At 46.3% G+C, this 17,125-nt stretch overlaps 1 long non-coding RNA gene across 2 annotated transcripts in view; it reads left to right on the top strand.

The window, feature by feature from the left end:
- The window catches only part of CDC42SE2 (CDC42 small effector 2), a 100,632-nt gene extending 89,082 nt beyond the window's left edge, over window positions 1-11,550 (top strand). Inside the window, exons 4-6 of one of the 2 annotated variants that reach the window (XR_007918940.2) lie at window positions 4,791-4,892; window positions 8,832-8,946; window positions 9,334-11,550. This is a non-coding gene — a long non-coding RNA (CDC42 small effector 2). The remainder of the gene's footprint in view (window positions 1-4,790; window positions 4,893-8,831; window positions 8,947-9,333) is intronic. The other variant, XR_007918941.2, reaches the window with a different exon arrangement.
- The last annotated feature ends 5,575 nt before the right edge of the window (window positions 11,551-17,125 follow it).

The raw sequence follows: 17,125 nt of genomic DNA on the forward strand, positions 1-17,125 counted from the left end.
ATAGGGCATAAAGAGGAGGAACGGGTTACAGAAGTAAGAGTATACATTCCATTTTGAGCAGGACATTTGAAAATCCTGTCAACAGTGGCATGGTGGTGTGCAGCAAGCAGTCGAAAATGCAGTCTGATGTCTCACTAAGAGAAGGTAGACCTAGTAGTCAGCAGTCTGCAGTTACCAATGGGACATGTCCTGGAAGACCCATCTCAGAATAGTCCTTTCTCTGAATCTTACATTCCAAGTCTTGAAAATAAATATTGCCAAATGACTTTTTTTTTAGATTTATATATTTATTTGAAAGGCAAAGTTAGAGAGAGAGAGAGACAGATCTTCTATCTGTTGGTTCACTCCCCAAATTGCCGCAACAGCCAGGGCTGGGCCAGATCCAAAGCCAGGAGCCAGGAACAACTTCTGGATCTCTCATGTGGGTACAAGGGCCCAAGCACTCGGGCCATCCTCCGCTGCTTTCCCAGGCCATAGCAAGGAGCTGGATCAAAAGTGGAGCAGTTAGGACTCCAAACGGTGCCCAAATAGGACGTTAGCACCACAGGAGGCAGCTTTACCACTGCACCACAGTGCCAGCCCCTTTCCCAGTGATTTTTAAGCAGGCATTTGTCTTGATGGACATTATCACCGTGATCACATCTGTTATGTAGCATCCACACAGCTGTGGTCCTCGATCAGGCTCTTTGTTGAGCTTGGAGGGGGAATCTCATCTCCTTCAGCGTTGAGTTCAGGAGCTTGGCCCATGCAAGTCATTCTACCAGTGAGAGGGCTTCATTCAAGAAAGAGGGTAGAAACCTTATAGAGAGGCCTGAAGAAGCTCTCTGGACATCTCAGGAAAATATTCTTTTAATGAAGAGCAAGGCCTCTGTTTGCCACTGTACACATACAGAAGACTTAGACTGGCTACAGCTCTGTTGCTACAGCCTCAGACTAAAACTGACAGTCGGGGAAGGACACAGCTGAGAGAATTGTAGAGAAATGACACAGAAATACTGAACGCACTGCCGCTGCATCTGTTTATGTCTGCTGTTCTGTGTTATTTTCAGAGAAGTGTGTGTGTGTTGTATATGAGTCGCAGTGTTACTCTATAATGGCGTTGGAGCTAGCCTGATGTTAAATGGTAACTCGTGTGGGGTGTGTGTTTTTGCATATTGAAAGGCAGAGGGAGATCTTCCATCCACTGATTGATTCCCCAAATGCCCACAACAGCTGAGGCTAGAACCAGGCATTCTGACACAGGCATTTGACATCCCAGGTGGCATATTCGATGCCAGATGCGCAACCCATTTTCTAAAAACTGAAAGTACTGTGAGCACAATGTCTTGTAACAGATACAGGAGGAAGACAAGAGAAGAATAAGGAGTTAACTTGTGAAGTACCAGGGCATGAGAAAGAATGAGAACAATATTAAGTTCTCGTAGGAATCAGACATGAAATGATACATTACAGATGTTTGTTACTCATAATGGTGTCTCCACTTTTACTGTAATACAGTACACAGTTTTTTATGTGACATAGGAGGAGTAGGAGGAAGCTACATGAAGTAACACAGTTTTTACAGTATTGCTGTAGGCAAAGACCTCCACGGTCCCTCAACTTACGTGTAGTCCTGGCTTCAGCAGTTACAGGGGCCATTTCATGCTAGCTCTAACTGCCTCCTCACCCAGACACTTTGAAAGGAAATGATCGACATCACATTTCACCCTGAAATATTTCAATTTTTTTTTTTTATAAAGCAGCTTTGATGAGGTATAAGTGATACACTGTGAATGGCATGTTTTAAAGTGCACGGTTTCATTTGTGGCATATATCACTGGAACCTTCAGCGCGGCTCAGATTGTGGATATTTTGACCACCCCTGAAAGTTCTTCAGGTGTCTGTGTGGGAACCCTTCCCCTGGGAACCGCCGATGGCTTTCTGTCAGCATACATTAGTTTGCATTGGAGTCAGAGTATGTACCTTTTTGTATTGCTGTGTCTTTGACTCTACTTCATTATTCTGAGACTCACCCAAGACGTCTTTGTTTATAACAGTGTTATCCTACCCCAAAATAATCATCTAATACCCAGTTTTAAAATTTCTCCATTGACAAAAAAGTGTATATGTAAGGTTGGTTTGTCCATATCGGGATACAAACAGTGTTCACAGTATAGCAACTCCTTTTAAAGTAGCCCTGTCATTTCCTTCTCCGCGGGCCTGCTCTAAATGATTACTTCATTATCTTTAATAATGTGCTTGTTGAAACGCATGCAGATATGTTGTGGAAGAGATGGTTTGTTTAATTGCCTCCACATCAGCACAACCACTCATGTCTGCATACCCTAGTTCTTGACCTTGGGCAGAGTAAAAGTTAGTATTTTAAGGATGGCAGAATTTGAAGTTGGACAGTGTTAAAGGTCCCCCTTAGTGAGTACAGCGCGTTTCCAGGAAGCTCAGTGGCTGTGCTGCTGACAGCAGTGCCAAGTGCACCATTTCCTGTTTTTCTCTGCAGAGGCCTGACGCTGGGATTCCCCTGGTTTGCACATGATGTAAATCGTGTGTCTGTCTTGAATTCTAAATGTAACACACGTGTGCACACACAGTCATTTCTTAAATGTCCATAGTGTGCCTGGAAACAGGTTTGCGTATGTTAGTATTCACTTATTCTGAGTGTCCGTCTTTGGTTCTTTAGGAGTGTTGTGACAGATGTCACAAGAACCCCTTGACCTGTGACCTGCCTTCTCTGGAACCTTTTACCACTGGCAATCCTTTTTCTTTACCTCTTTCCCTGGATATTTCCCATCAGAAACAGGAGGTCAAGTCTCCCCATCGTAAAGGGAAACCATTGCCTTCACTCCCTGTTCTCTCTTCAGCTGCTGCTCTTCTTCCTGTCCAGAGGTGGACTTCCCTCTAGAGTTGTCTAGATACTCTTGGGTCTTCCTGCTTGATGGACTTGGGGCTCACTGAGGTACCCTTTGAGTCCATGTGTGAAACCAGTGAAAGGCCTGTCTCTTGTTGGTTCTCTGCTTCTCCACTCTGTTGCCTGCTCCCTCTGTGACACACCTTTGAACCTCCTCCTGACTTTCAGGCTGTCTATGGGGCCTCCTTTGGAGAGTTAATTCTCCACTCAACCTTTGAAATGTGGACTCCTTTCCCATTTAATCTCTTTGAGAACCCTGCTTCCCTATATCCACCTTGCCCTCTTGGGAACATCTCTCGCATGTCTTTAAATTCAGTGTGTCTTAAACAGAATCATCTGCCTAGAACCTGGTGTTGTTCTGGTGTTGTTAGTCCAGGGTTCTTCACTTTCTCTACTCAGATCTCAAGGACTGTACACACCCCTCAACTCTTGCTGCCCTGTCAGTTCCCAAATGCAGCCAGTGAACAGATAGTGATTTTAGTCACTAAACACCTCTTTTATTTATTTATTTATTTATTTATTTTGGCAGGCAGAGTGGACAGTGAGAGAGACAGAGAGAAAGGTCTTCCTTTGCCGTTGGTTCACCCTCCAATGGCCGCCGCGGCCGGTGCGCTGCGACTGGCACACTGTGCTGATCCGATGGCAGGAGCCAGGTGCTTCTCCTGGTCTCCCATGGGGTGCAGGGCCCAAGCACTTGGACCATCCTCCACTGCACTCCCTGGCCACAGCAGAGAGCTGGCCTGGAAGAGGGGCAACCGGGACAGAATCCAGCGCCCCGCCCGGGACTAGAACCCGGTGTGCCGGCGCCTCAAGGTAGAAGATTAGCCAGTGAGCCATGGCGCCAGCCTAAACACCTCTTCAGTTTCATCCACTTCTTTACCTCTCTGCTGTTGAATCAAAGTAATCAATTGCCTTTTACCATCATGACCATAGCAACAACAATAACTGTGTTAACTACAATGGCTTCACCTTTTGATCGCCTCCAACCTGCATTCCACCTTTAGCTTGTGTGGTTTTATAGAATTCTGCCATGTGGGATTGTCTTGATAAGATTTGAGGGTTTGTGAACACGCCAATAGATGTGCACATTAGAATTTTATGTTTAAAAGCTGCTTTACACAAATTTATAACTTGCCTTGGTTTTGAGACAAGCTGCTGTTTCAGTAGCAGTGTACTGTTGAGGAAGGGAAACTGGGAGGTAGAGTTGGTTTCAGGACACTAATCTGGCTATGCCTGGGCCCTCTCCCAAATAGAATATTGTCTCTCAGGGGTCATGGGACACTCGGGATGGTCCAAGATATTAACGTGTATCTGTGGAAAAATCTCACATGCTTAGTGAACAGCAGGGTCAGGAGGTGCGTTCAGTGAGGTGCATGGACATATTGGTGGGAAAGGGACTGCTGGTTGCTGAAGTCACTGGGAAACAGGGAACGAGCACCCTGAGAAAGTCACCCAGAATTTCTGAGAGTCAAACCCCAGGCTGGGTGAGTTTGAACAGAGTTCCCATCATAGCCAGGAAAGAGCAGCAAACAACAGTGAACACATTAGGGCCAGATCGCACAGTCTCCACAGGACAGCATAGCAGATGGACCTGGAGGTAGTTGGGTATAAAGTCAGCTTGTGATCAGTGTGCTTTTTTACTAACAATGGAGACTAATGATCATTTTATACTTGTGTCCTTAAAAAAAAAAAAGGAAATCTTAAATGGTTGTACAAATATGTGGGTTATCATAAGATGTCATTGTGTTAGTCCAAGAGTTAGATATTTTTGTGTCCTTGATCAATTTATTGTACTATTAAGCAAAGTCATTTATGCACAGTTTATAAATCTGTCAGAGTAACTTTTTTGTCAGATCATTTTCTCAACACATTGTTCCCCACATTTTAGAAAAGGCGACGACGGATCGACCGAAGTATGATTGGAGAGCCAACCAACTTTGTACACACGGCTCACGTAGGATCAGGAGACCTGTTCAGTGGGATGAATTCAGTGAGTATGCTGATGCTCATGCACCGAGAGCCTTGAGGCACAGAGTAGGAAGCCTGTTTGTGGAGACACAGTGCGGAATGGCTGTGTAGACATTGAATAGAAATACAGACAGTGAGCCCAGGAGAGAAAAAATGAAAAACCTCATCACTCCTACTTTGCCAACTTATGTATTTAGTTTTGGTACTAAATTCTTCAGGCCTTCTCTTGAATAAATTATTTAAAACTTAAAAGGATGAATTCAGAATGGAGGTTGATAGTTCCATTGATTCTCATGCCTTCACCAAAAAGGAACAAGAGATGAGCCTTTTAATAATGTTGGACTTTTGCCAGGCAGCTGACTTTTTTTTCTTTATATATTTATGTATTTTGGCCATGTGGCTCAGTGGGTTAAAGCTGTGGCCTGCAGCATCAGCTTCCCATAAGGGTGCTAGATCAAGACCTGCTGCTCCACTTGTGGTCCAGCTCCCTGCTAATGTGCCTGGGAAAGCAATACCCACTTGGGAGACCCAGAAGAAGCTCCTGGCTGGCCCAGCCCTAGCTGTTGCGGCCATTTGGGGAGTGGACCAGAGGATGGAATAACTCTCTCCTCTCTCTGTTTCTCTTTCTCTGACTGTAAGTTGCCTTTCAAATAAATAATCTTTAAAAAAGTATTTATTTGTTTGAAAGAGACAGAGACAGTTGTCTATTGGGGTTCACTCCCCAGGTGGCTATAACAAGCAGTGCTGGGCCAGGCTGGAGCCAGGAGCATTTTATGTGGGTCTCCCATGTGGGTGGCAAAAGTGCAGACATGTAGGCTGTTTTCCAGGCCATTTGCAGGAAGCTGGATTGGAAATGGAGCAGCCCAGACATGAGCTGGTGTTGTAGGCAGTGACTTTACCTGCTGTGCCACAAGACCAGCCCCACAGCTGATTTTACAAACATTTTTACTGCATTCCATTCATAACATATTACCTTCTACCTAACATTAGAGTATTTATTGTTTACCAGTTTACTCTGAGTTCTCATATATGTCTCTTAGAGCAAGGCAGCAAAATTTGATGTTTTGGGCAGTAAAATTTGAAAAATTAAAAATATAGACAATCTGATATTTGTTGTAATTAGAGATTTCAGTGAATTGTGCAAGGATTTAGAGTTATTTAGCAAAACTGTTGTAATCCCTACCATTTAAGAGAAAATCAGAATGCAGTATTAGAAGCCACAAATGAGGGTTCTCATTGGGTGTTGCCTCACTTTTGCCCTTAAGGAAGCCACAGGCATACGGCCCTCTTTCCCCCTTGCCTAAAGTGAATGGGTCCTTGGTGATCCCTAGTGTTCAGAACCAGAAAGCCAAGAAGCCTTTGAAACACAAATTATGACCCACACTGACCAGGCAGCCTTGGCCCCAGACAGCGCAGGAGAACAGGGACTTTTAAAATAGGTAGGTGAGTATCCTGGATACCGCCAACAGAGTTGTACCCCCAGTTCCTAGGTAAGCAAAGGAATGACATTGTGGCTTCCTGGAAAGGAAACAGCTTGTTTGTTCTAAATCTGTAGGAAGAGTACTTTGTTTCACTTGACTGCTTTTGTGTAAACTGGTTTCGATAGCTTCGTTTTCTGGATCACAGAGTGAAAAGATCACACAGGACCGTATTACTCGAATCACTGTGGTTATTATAATACAAGGGGGCTTCAAGAAGTTAATGGGACAAGCACATATTATGAAAAACCATGCACCGATTTAAAATGTGTTTTGCACACGTTTTTTCATGAACTTCTGAAGTTCTTAGGGGTGTATAATTAGAATGAATTGTTTCAAATTTGTTTTGTTGAATTTTAATTTCTTAGCAGCAGATACTTTCTTCTTCAGATTTTTAAAAGTATACAGGAAGAATTAAGTTTAGTTTGGATGTTAAGTAGCAATTTACATCTTGCTCATGTACATGTGAATTACTCCTCCTCTGCATCGTGTCTCAGTGAAAGGCTCTCAGTCGTATGCATAACTCCTTTGCCTGCCTTACACTAGGGGAGAACTGTGAGACTGTTGACCAGCAAGAAGGGGCTTGTGCTCCGAGTCTCCAGGAAGCCTTCTCTTGACTTTTTAGGAAGTTATGTCATTGTTTCCAGACTAATATGTCTCCCAAAGGTATTTCGTCTGCTGGTCCACTCCCCAAATGGCCTCAATGGCTGGAGCTGGACCAATCTGAAGCCAGGAGTTTCTTCCGGGTGTCCCACACCGTTGTAGGGGCCCAAGCTCTGGAGCTGTCCTCTGCAGGCCATTAACAGAGTTGGATTGGAGGAAGAGCAGCCAGGACACAAACCAGTGTCCACATGGAATGAAGCAGGTGCCCCAGGTGGAGGCTCTGGCCTACTACGCCACAGCGCTGCCCCCCAGTCGTTTTGTAGTAGTCAGTTCATGTATGAATTGGTGGTCTGCTAAGCAATACTCGGCATTTTCCCCCGTCTCCACCACCTGAGCTGAGTTGAGGCTGTTGTGGAGGGAACTGCTGAGTCAGTTGAGTCTGCTAAAAGTCTCAATCCTACTCGCAGAAGCCTAACTCATACAATTAGGTTCTCCTATGCAGTAATAACCACAAATAGATATGCTATTTATCTAAAGAAGTAATTTCTGTTAAGTTTTTATATGCTAAGGACTGAGCAGCTAGTATTATGGACATGACTCGATGCACAGAAGATAGCTTTGCTTAAGCTGTATTATTAGATGGTCAGAAGACTTGTAATTCCACCCCTCCCCCCACCAAATACATTGTTCTCCCAAGACAACTCAGAATACTATATATCCACAGTCACAGTGAGATAATGAGTCTCAACACTGAAAGATTAGAGGAAGAATACTTCAGTTTTTAGAATGGCATAAAACCAGAGATCCTGTTTTTTAAAAACAAGCCTGAGGGGCTGGTGCCATGGGTTAATCCTGCACTTGCTGCGCTGGCATCTCATATGGGTGCCGGTTGATGACCCAAGTGCTTGGGTCCCTGCAGCCACATGGCAGACCTAGAGGAAGCTCCTGGCTTCAGATCGGCACAGTTCCAGCTGTTGCGGCCATTTGGGGAGTGAACCGATGGAGGGAGGACCTTTCTGTCTGTCCCTCTCACTGTCTGTAACTCTACCTCTCAAATAAAATCTATTAAAAAAAAAAAAAACAGGCTTATAGATTTCAGGTATTTTTCTTGTATATTAGATGTCCCACTGCATTTTATATTTTGCTAGTATCTTCTGTTAGCACATATTTAACCTGCCTTATTGCAACACAAACGCAGGCAGGCATTTTCCTTCTTTAAACGTAATGCACTCCCTTAGGGTCACCAAGAAGCAGGCATGGCCTGCTTTGTATCACAGGAAGTGCTCATTTAGTGTTGATGAGTGGACTGTGGAGTGTGCTGGCCTGGGAGCTGAGGCCACGCATTACTCCCCCAGAGTGACGGCTCCTGCTCCGTGGTGCTCGTCGCTTCCGAGACGCTACTGCTAGTCACTGCTTTCCAGCTGTCTAGCTGGACTCCTTGATTCTGCTTCCAGATGACTTTGTCAAAGTGAGCAGATAAGAAGCCTGCTATGCAAAGAGGACAAATAGTTCGCCTACTTACAACAGTGTTAACAAACTTGGACTGTGATCTGTCTTTGGATTCTTGGACTTGAATTTTTTTGGTAACTTTGTGAGGCTGTATTAATTAAGATGGTAAGACTTACGTTTGCTGGTCCAGTTTCTGTTCGTTCTGATTTTATTCTAAGTAATTAAGGTATCAACTATGAGATGTCTTAAGTTGATTGCAGTTATTTAAAGTGACCAGTCTCATCATTTGCCTTTTAAACTGGAAATCTGTTTATGGGATTATTACTGTTTCCCAAAGTTGTCCTTCTGAAAACACCAGCTAAGACGGTACCAGAAGGATCACTTCAGTTGTACGGAACCTTGCACCTCATTTTCATTTGCTTTATTTTTAGGTTAGCTCCATTCAGAACCAAATGCAGTCCAAGGGCGGCTATGGCGGGGGCATGTCTGCCAACGTGCAGATGCAGCTGGTGGACACGAAGGCAGGATAGCCGTGCTTCCCTCCCCGTGAGTACCTGGGGCGGATGAGGCCCCCGCATAGGCGCCACCAGCCTTCATGGAGCGCTGGGGAAGGCAAAAATATTTTAGTTGGCTGAGTGTGTTTCAAGGGAATGTCCTAGGTAGTTACAGGAGTTGGCGTGTCAGTGTTAAATTGTGTTTTTTAACGAAGTTGAAAACCTTTGAGATGTCCGGAAGGGGAGGTGGCTTTGCTTTCTGTGTCCTTTAAACAGCAGTGCAGTTATGACTGGGAACACGGGCACTGTCTCATGAGTAGTTCTGTAGTTAACAGCGTACTATTTAGAACTCTTACATTACAAATTAAAAGGCTACTTTCTAAAATGATAAACCCTGAGAATATGAAAGTAATTTGATTTTTTTTCTTTTGGTTTGTAGGTTATTGTGAATTTCTATATTTTTTGTCCACTATTCTCTAAATTTGGTCTTGTGATTGCATTTCTCTTATTTTTAATTACAAACAAGAAGTGTGATGACAGCTTGTTCACCTCCTTGTGATTCCTCCGCTGAGATGTTACTGTTTTGCTTCAAGAAGATTCTGTCAGCCGAGCCCTGCATTCCCTTCAGCTGCCGTGCATGCCTTTGGACTCCTGGACAGAGCTCTGGGGTTGTAGCTGGATTTCCCAGTTTAATCAGTGTGGATCTGACCGCAGCATGATTTTTCTTTGTGAATGCGAACACCATTTTGTAGTTCTTCTCCATTTTAAACATTGTTCTTTCACTTCCACCCTCTCTGCCTTAGCATTTTCCCAGTAAGCAGGGACACACTGTTATTTGCTAACTTGTCACCACGGATGCATACTTGCAAGGGGTGGGACCCACAGGCGTGACCTTTTTATCTGAAACGTCGACAGACTAGGGCTGTGTGTGCTTTCTGCAGGCGCTTCGCTGGGAGCCCTCAGGATGCAGCGCTGAAGGGTCCTCACTGCTCTGGGTTAGTGATGCTGCTGCTGCTACAGCACCTCGCAGCCCAGTGTGGAGGCGCAGCGTGGCGTCTGGTTGGAATTGCAGTAAAAGCAATGCTAGCGTTCTCGCAGCATTCGTCTGTTGTAAATGGTCAGGGTATTTATCTGAGCGCCAGGACCTGTGAATGCGAAAAGGTGTGGTTCTGTATCTGCGTGTGGGGCAGTCTGCTCCGCCAGTCTGATTCTGAGCATCTTCACTGCTCTGTGTACGCGTCTCCCTTTACCTGTTCAGTTACGTTTAATACGACGCTGTCCAGTGTGTGGCGCTGTGGCCAGTGCACTCCGCCAGGCCTCTCTGAAGTGTACATGTTTTGCAGGCCATGGAAGTCGGCAAGAACAGCACACTGACCTGGCTGAACCACTGCCAGGGAAAACAGCCTTGGCTCAGGTTCCAAAATATATTTATCCTTTGCTGATTTTGTGTATTTCAGATACTTCTGTAAATGTTTCTTTTTCTACACCAGAGTATTGTTACGCCCCAGTCAGTGGTTTGTGTTCTGCTTAAACCCCAGGTCCGATTTAGGCCTATCCCACGGTATTTGGTAGGATTAACGTTTCATGCAGTGCTATTGAGGAACCGTTGCCCTCTGCTTTCACTTACCTTAGTCCCAGGTGCTGGCGAAACGCTGCCTGAGCGGAGTGTCAGGTTGACGCAGGCAAAACATGAATGCATTTCTCCTCCGCATCTTCCCAGAGTAGAGCACCAGCGTACTCCATCCTTGTGTTTTGCCATGTTGAGCCTTCCTACCTGCCAGTTCCAAGCACAGAGAAACAATCTGTCAAGGCAAAACATTGGACTCTTCAGAAATAAGCAGTTTAACAACTTCTAAACCTCACTTCCTCTGCTGTCATTAATTCATGGTGCATCCTGGGATCTGCCCAGCTGCACTGCTGGTGTGAGCTCTCTGACAGATGAGGGTTTTTGGCATTATGAGCACTGAAATGATTGTCTACTTCAGTTGTGACTTGTTGTGCCTGTCATTTTGCTCCTGAAACAAGAGGATCAGGAGCCGTTGTCCTTCGCCCAGCTCCTGGTTTATTTTATTCTTTATTCTCATCGCTGTTTGCGGCTTCTCCAAGGAGCAGTGCGTGCCGGCAGCGCAAGAGTGTTTCACGGTGAACCCTGGGCTGGGCGCTTCAGCCTTTTGCTGTGGTGCAGCTGCCGTAACCCCACAGGCCCAGGGACGACCCCTGTAGAGCAGCCCGTGCCATTATTCAGGGAGGCGGCTAACCCCGTTCACATGTGGGGCCGTGGTTCCCAGGAGGCATTGCTCCCTTTAGCAACACCTCTCTGAATCGAAGATAATTTAATCAACGGAGGTCCGGCTCGAGGTTCCTAACAGCTGCTCAGGCGAGGGGAGCGGGACGAAGAGTGATCCCACGGATTGGGGCAGCATCCGCTTTCACTCGTGTTACTAAATTATAGCAGTTTCATTAGAGAACAAGTTTGCCTTGATTTTGTTTAAAATGACTTCTGCTTAGCACCCAGAAGATAAAATTGACATATTTTTATAATATAAGCATACTTTTTTTGTACATTGTGTTCATTCTTGAATAAAGTGAGTTCAGTGTTGGCTTATAGATATTAAAAGAAAGTATTGATTTTGATTCAATAAATGTTTTCTTCCAATCCTGTTTTGTTTTCTTTTCTCTGAATAATATAATCTTCCATTTCTGTTTAAGGGATCCACATATAGCACCTTTTCAGCATGCTTTTCATGTTAAAAGAGGGTTTCAATTTAATATGTACTTAGAGAGGTTTGATTCATGCCTGGGTTTTTTATTTTTCTTTAACCTGTTAAATTACTTTTGTATTCAGCAGATTCAGGGTGACTCCCTTACAGAGTGATTTTACACCCCAAGGAACATGTGGCACTGTCAGTAGACATTTCTGGTTGTCACAGCTTGAGGAAGGGGAGCCGTGGGCTGCTACGCATCATGTGATTCCAGGACAGCCCCATGGCTAAGACGTCACAGCTAACCGAGGGTTAGAAGAACATCTGCTGTCGGCACTCCCACCTCGCACAGACCACAGACCTCACTGCACAGGGCCATGCGCATGGGTCCGTGAGAAAATTAGGGAAGAGAGTTTCGGGAAGTTCCGGTGACTTCTGTCCTCACTCCCTGTCAAAGACTCTACAAGGAAACTGGCTTAAAATCCGTTGTTGACAATGATTTCTAACGATGCTAGTAAGGATCTGCAGTTAGGCTGATGCTGGGGCTGTCCACAGGTGCAAGTCCCAGTCCCAGCTTCCCAGGGACTCAGGTTCCCGGCTTGGCCACGCCTGAATGCTGTGCACAGCTGGGGAGTAAACCGCTGGGTGGGAGGTCTTTGGCAGCCTTTCAAAGCTACAGAAATGGACCTGTATTCTGAGTTTCTGCTTTTGAAGGACATACACAAAGACACATCCATGAAAGTGTAGTCGAAGGCCGGAGCCGCGGCTCACTAGGCTAATCCTCCGCCTAGTGACACTGGCATACCGGGTTCTAGTCCCGGTCGGGGCACCGGATTCTGTCCCGGTTGCCCCTCTTCCAGGCCAGCTCTCTGCTGTGGCCAGGGAGTGCAGTGGAGGATGGCCCAAGTGCTTGGGCCCTGCACCCCATGGGAGACCAGGAGAAGTACCTGGCTCCTGCCTTCGGATAAGCGCGGTGCGCTGGCCGTGGCGGCCACTGGAGGGTGAACCAACGGCAAAGGAAGACCTTTCTCTCTCTCTCTCTCACTGTCCACTCTGCCTGTCAAAAAGAAAAAAAAAGTGTAGTCAAAGTACCTACAAGTGATACGCCCTCTACTGAATGCTTTGGTCACCTGGGAAGAAACGGAATGAAATTCTACCCTATGTTGTCTCCATCCAAGGTGGTCCAGTGAAGACAACGACAACCATTGGATATCGCCTTTATCTGACGGTTCATGTTTTTCCCTTGAACTGTTTTTCTGTTCCAGGTTATGCATTTTTTTTTGTTTTTAAATAATCCTGTCCCTCAGGTGTCTGCAGCCCCTGGGCCTCTTGTGACCTAAAGCATCATCCTGTTCATTCCTGTCCTGGCCTTCGTTAGGCCTGCCCAGGACAAAAAAAAATCTTAGCATTTACTGGAAGCATTTACTGTCGTCTCTGAAGACGACAGTCAGGTGTTTAATCGGTGACCTTAGGAGCAAGTGTGCAGAATGCGATCCTGGTGCCTTTCGTCACGGGAGGAGGGAGTGCTCAGCTCCACGCCCAGCTTCGTTCTCACGTGAACTCCGCTCCAGTGCTGCTTAGGGCTTTCGCAGCTCACTGGGGCTCACTGTTCAGCATTTCAGGCACGTAACTGCTGAGAGCCCGCCCTGGTCCAGCAAGCATTCCTAGATAGGTACTAGATAGATACCTCCTTCAGAATCTCTAGTACCTCCCCTGCCTTCAGTTATCTAAGCCTATGTGGCCTCCACGTGGCCGTGTGTGTCTCCAGCGCATGCGCTCTGCCTCTGGGCTGCACGTCCCCAGTCTCCCGCCTGCTGCCACGCCCCTGAGCAGTGTGCCCTGTCTGCCAGCACCACTGCTGCTGTTTCTTTCTTTAAAAACCAGTGTTGCACGTTTCACTCATGTCTCAGCAGGGGTACAGACTGTTAGACTACTTTTTGTCAAGGCCATAAACATTTTACCCTGTAAACAGTTTTCACAAGCGTGTGGAGGTTTGACCTCCGATTGTTGCTGCTGAGTTCTGTCCAGGAGACAGGCGTTCCTCTGTGGCTGCAGCCACATCTTCCCTGCACCACACGCACCTTCGCTCACGGGGCTCCACAGGTCAGCCGCTCCTGCAAACCGCAAACAAGCAAACAGTCCGTTCTCCTCTCTCCAACCTGTATTCTGAAGGGACAAATGTGATCCGGTAGCTGAGGAAGAAACCATCCTGTAAGTAATGAGGGATGGGAGGGACAAGGGCCAGAGGGTTCGGGGCCAGACCAAGAAAAGAAAGCAAGGAAAATGCTTCCAGGAGGGTGGGGGGAGGGGAAGGCATTTGGCAGAGCAGCAGGGCTGTGGCTTGCCTGTTACGGAGTACCCAGTTCGAATCCCAGCTCTGCTTTTGATCCAGCGTCTTGCTAAATGCACACCCCGGGAAGGCCTTGCACTACTGCCGGCCACAGAGGGCCCCAGAGTGGAACTCCTGGCCCTTGGTTTTGGCAGGGCCCAGCCCCGGCAGTTCAGGGCAGTTGCAGAGTCAAGCAGCAGAGGGGAAACCTCTGCCATTCAATAGGGTGACGTAAGCGCTTAATGATCTCCTTTATGTCTGCATTTTTCATTTACCAGCCTTCAGCGGGCCTTTCACCCTAAAGACGCCCGGGGCTGGCGCAGGTAAAGCCACTGCCTGCGGCGCCAGCATCCCACAAGGGTGCCGGTTTGGATCCCGGCTGCTCCACTTCCGATCCAGCTCCCTGCTGATGGCCTGGGGAAGCGGTGAAACATGGCCCAAGTGCTTCAGGGACCCCTGCACCCACGTAGGAGACCCACAAGCTCCTGGCTCCTGGGTTTGGACCAGCCCAGTCCTGGCCATTGCAGCCCTCTGGGGAGAGACCGAGCAGAATGAGGATCTCTAACTCCGCCTTTCAGATAAATAAATCTTTAAAAAAAAAAAAAAAGCCTTGGTTGTTCAGCTTTGGAAATTTCTCTGGTTATTCCCTTATCCTCTGAGGATTGCCTGGTTTCTCGGCAGTAACTCTGTGGTCTGGGACAAATGGAACAGTTGTACAAATCTGAGAATTTCTCACAACTAGAATTCTGTGCACAGCTGTACTCAACTGAGATGTCAAAACAAAGAGGAATCAAAGACTTGCTTTTTCACAACCCCTTCCTGGAAACACTTCATCTGCTTTGCAAGACTGAGAACAGAGAGCGTGAACTTGCAGGATTTCCAGGTCTGAAACAGGACCAGGAGAGGTCCTCCCCACAGCTGAGTGAGGAGTGCTTTTGGAAAAGCTGTCTATGAGAAGCATGCTCAGGTGGGTCACACCCGCATGAGTCTGTCTGGTGTTGCGGTAGCAATGCCTGCCGCTGGCTACTTGCCGCCGAAATGTGTATTTAGCTTCTTACCCTTTTGGAGGTACAAGAGCATGGTGCTGGCATCCTGAGCAGGGTCTCCAGCCATGTCACAACCACACGGCGGTGAAGCCCAAAGGCAACTGGCCATGTGTAGAAGGGGCCAAAGGGAGCTGCCTGGCCTATGACAACCTCTCCCAACTATGCTTGTGACCAAAATTAATCCCATCCAAAGGTGGGGCACACTAGGCACTGCCTCTGAAAGGTTCTGCCACCTCCACACCACCAGGGGGCACAAGAAAGCAACCTGCCCAGCACTTCCCTGAGCAGGACACTCACTGACCGAACTAGCACAACTGCACAGGAAGATCTCAGCATCCAAAAAATTTTTCTTGAGCATTCTGTGCACAGTTCATAACGTCTTAGGCTTATTTAGCTTACTGTGTTTAATTACTGTGTTTTACCTTTGTCTATGTTTAAGCATTTGGAAATACAGTGATGAACAAAACAGCCTGCTTTACCCTCCAGGAACTTGATTGCCAGTGTGGGTGCAGACAGACAGACTTTAAAACAAGTAAGTAAGTGGGTTACAGAAGTGCTCTGGACAAACAGCTGGAGGTGCAGGAGAGAGATTCACACCGTGAAGATCTCAGTAACTGAATGAACACATCTTACTGCTACCAAATACAAAAAGACAATTCAGGGTATTCTTGCATAAACCAGAAACATATGCAAAGGGCTAGCACTTTCCAACCCTGGATGGCTAAATCCCAAGGGCCTACAACAGGCTTGGCTGGGCAGGAGGCACTTAACAAACGTGCCGCATGGAGAATTGTTTGACCAGCACAATTGCTGAGAAAAATACTTGAATTTCTTTAACAGCTCACCTGGCAGGGGTGCTACTGTCCAGAGTCCTCATCAGCTGGCCCAGCTCCAGGGGGTAATTCAAAGCATCCAGGTACAACATGCATATACCCTTTAATGAAATGAATTACACTTTAGAAAACAAGTTCAGAAGTTGTACAGAAGAGAAGGAGAACTAAGTGTTACTCTCCCTTGTGTATGTTGTTGGAGCTCACGAATTCTCTGCATACACGTGTTTAGAATATTCCCAACAGGGGCGGGCACGTTGTCCTGGTTAAGATGATGGCACCCCTCATCCGAGCGCTCAGGTCTAATCCTCGGCTCTGGGTCCTGACTCCCAACGTAAACCGTGGGGAGCGCAGTGGGGGCTTCAATGACTGAGTTTCTGTCACTTGCATGGGAGGCCTGCTTCAGCCTGGCCCAGGTGTGGCTTTTGCGTGCTCTTGGGGAGTGAATCAGCTGACAGCTCGCTCCCTTTCTCCTTGCTCCTCCATTTAAAATATAAAATTTTAACAAATAAGAAATAAGACAATACAACAAGAATGAGAGAGAAGAAGGCCAAGTCTATAAAACCTCATCTTTGGATATGTGAAACTGTGAACAAAGCTGGTGAATCAAGAAATCAAAGTGTGCCTCTTTGATGCAGAGTGAGGAGGGTACCCCAGGGAAGACTCTGAAACACATACACTACCGTGGTTATCCTTCGGTGGCAGCAATGGGGTTGTCATATGCAGTTACTGAGAGAAGGAAAAAAAATTTAACAAGTTTGCCATTTAAGAGACTTCTGGGACACAATCAAGCCAACCAATATACACATTACAGGGATTCAAGAAAGAAAAGAGGGACAAGAGCCTAGTTTCAAAGAATACTGGCTGTAAGCTTCCCAGATTTGAGGAAAGAAGTGAATATATAAATACAAATATATAAATACAAATCAGTGAGCTCCAAGTAGGATCCAATGAAAGAAACCCATCGCTCAAACACAGGGAATCTTGAAAACAACCAGAGGAAAAACAATGCAAAAATTCTCAAGAAAATACTAAATTGACTAGAACCAGTAGATGGGAGATACTTTCCCCTCTGTCTCCCACTGACTTTCCAATAAATAAATTGGAAAGAAAAAACTAAATACGTTTCATATTAAACTCCATACCAAGTGGAGTTTATCCCAGCAATGCAAAGATGGTTCAACGTATGAAAACTACCCAGCAGACCAAGTATACAAAACAGAAAACGCACACTATCAACTCAGTTGATAGAAAGTGTTTGCCAGCGCCACGGCTCACTAGGCTAATCCTCCGCCTTGCGGCGCCGGCACACCGGGTTCTAGTC

The sequence above is a fragment of the Oryctolagus cuniculus genome, chromosome 6 (genome assembly GCF_964237555.1).
Source record: "Oryctolagus cuniculus chromosome 6, mOryCun1.1, whole genome shotgun sequence".
Classification (NCBI taxonomy): domain Eukaryota; kingdom Metazoa; phylum Chordata; class Mammalia; order Lagomorpha; family Leporidae; genus Oryctolagus; species Oryctolagus cuniculus.